General features: G+C 52.1%; 1 non-coding gene across 1 annotated transcript; it reads right to left on the bottom strand.

Moving 5' to 3' along the window:
- Positions 1-945: 945 nt before the first annotated feature.
- TRNAN-GUU (transfer RNA asparagine (anticodon GUU)) lies at positions 946-1019 on the bottom strand. Its single transcript has one exon. It is a non-coding gene; the product is annotated as a tRNA-Asn (tRNA).
- Positions 1020-2275: the final 1256 nt, after the last annotated feature.

Raw genomic sequence — 2275 nt, 5'->3', positions numbered from 1 at the left:
CCCACTGTAAAACAGCCACTGTGAGGAGAATCATGTCTGAGAAGGATTGCAGGCATCTCCATCTCTTTTTCTCCCCCAGTTCTGGATGGAGCTGCAAGGAGTTAAGGTACTCTTTAGACCAAGGCATGGCAGTTTTCTAGGCATGTTTAGAGATGTGGGTGCTCTTCCTGGAAGGCTAGATTATCCACCACTTTCAGTGCGTCACCACTTAGAGATCTTTGGGTCTGCCTGTTGCCTCCTGCACCAGTGCAGCTTTGTGAGGCCCTCACTGTTGTCTAATCCAGCCTGTGTCCCCTCCTCATCACACCCCAGCAGGTGCCCTGGCCCCGGCGAGGGCTTCTTCTCATTGCCTCCCAAATTGGCCATGACGTAATTTTTTTTTTTTTTTAAGTGTAGTTGATTTACAGTGTTGTGTTAGTTTCAGGTGTACCACGCAGTGACTGGGTTATATTGGGTTGGCCAAAGAGTTGGTTCGGGTTTTTCTGTAACGAACTTCAGAAGACACAGATTTGAATAGGAATTGCATTGACTCTGCAGATCACTTTGAGTCGAAAGCCACAGTCCCAAATGAAAGGGTGCAGGCGCCCTGAGACCGGGCGGTGAATACTCCGCTTTGGGGGTGCCGCGCAGGTGGTGCACAGAGCCTGATTGCCGACGTCAGAGCTTGAGTAAGAGATTCCCCCCACGCGTGTGCCTGTGCCTTCATCCTCTGGCAGCTGCCCTGGAATGCACAGGGTGGATGAGTTAGCGAGGGCAGCCCTCCAGGTGGTGCCAAGAGACCGGGGCACCAGGGTTAAAAACCGGGAGGAAGGAGAGCGTGCTGGGGATCGGCTGGGTGGAGGTTCCAGGAGAGTTCAGGCAGTGGGGAGCGGGGGGAAGGCACTGCAAGGGCAGACACATAAAAGCGGCGGCTGAGACCTCGCTAATCAGATGCCAAGCCAAGTCCGTCCCTGGGTGGGCTCGAACCACCAAGCTTTCCGTTAACAGCCGAACGCGCTAACCGATTGCGCCACAGAGACAAGCGCTTGCGAGGTTTTATTGTAACATCCTGGAATCAGAATGCATTCTCCGTCCCTTCCAATCCAGCGGCAAAGAGAGTCACATGCCTCTATCTTGTCCCACCTCACTGGTGCCAGAGGCATTGAGTCTCGTCCCTCAGGAACGTCCGGCCGTGGACACCGAGCCCGAGTCAGCTGCGGGCTCTGACGGAACAACGCCGGGCCCACTACCATCCTTGCCTGCTCCTGGCCGCCTCAAAAGCGGCCCCTCTAGGCGGGACGACTGCAGGCTCTCTCGGGCCCAAGTCCCCCGTTTCCCACTCATGATCGGCCTCACTCTTCGCGCTCACTGCAGGTCCCCCCTCACCCCACCCCACCTGCAGGCCCGGGTGGTCGCGTGGGGGAAAGGACAGCAACTGGCTGTGTCCCCACCGCGCTGCCTCCTCTTGGCGCTTCCAGAGAAGGGCTCCATGAGGCACGACCTGGAGTTTGCGCCTCAGGCAGCCCCTCACCCGGAGCAGGGCCTGGCATCCAGCAGGTGCCCAATAAATGTCTGGCTGAGGATGCATTCTGCCGCAGGGGCCGGAGGTGTTGGGTACACCGAGAATTCTTATGCCACATCTAAGTTTTTCATCCTAGAGGAACCTAGAGTTTTCCAATCGGCTGCTCTTCAAAACCTTTCTTCTGGCAGTGGATTTAGAACCAGGTAAAAGTTCTAGAAAGTCCAAGAGGGCACCACCTGGATCGGCTCTGAGCTCCCCATCCAAGACAGTGAGGCAGCCTCAGCCTGCGGGTGCAGGGGGCAAGTCTGAGAGGGATAAAGGAGGAAAGCTGCCAAGGAGAAAGACAGTTTATTGTGTGTCTATTGTACTTCAATAAATGCTCTAAAAAAATTAAAAATATTAAAATAAATATATAAATAAATAAATAAATAAATAAATAAATAAATAAAAAGAATTGGTCAAAAGACCTGATGAAATATGAAGTTTTTGCAGAGTCTCGACAGTGTGGGCAGAAATGTGCAGATGTGCATTGTCATGGAAGATTACCATGCCCTTGGATAGCAGTCCTCTGCATTTAATCTGAAGTTTAGGCTTCAGCTCTTCAATAAACATCTCACTGTAACGAGCACTGTTGATTGTTGAACATTTTTCCTGGCAATGTTCCAATATTGGCCCTTGGGAATCGCAGGAAATTGTAAGCATCAATTTTCCTGATGATGGTTGAGTTTTGAACTTTTTCTTGGTCAGTGGTTGAGGATGTTTCCATTCCATCCT

The sequence above is a fragment of the Hippopotamus amphibius genome, chromosome 1 (assembly GCF_030028045.1).
Source record: "Hippopotamus amphibius kiboko isolate mHipAmp2 chromosome 1, mHipAmp2.hap2, whole genome shotgun sequence".
Taxonomy (NCBI): domain Eukaryota; kingdom Metazoa; phylum Chordata; class Mammalia; order Artiodactyla; family Hippopotamidae; genus Hippopotamus; species Hippopotamus amphibius.
Note: the sequence above shows the minus strand (reverse complement) of the source record. Positions and strands in the feature narration are given on the sequence as shown.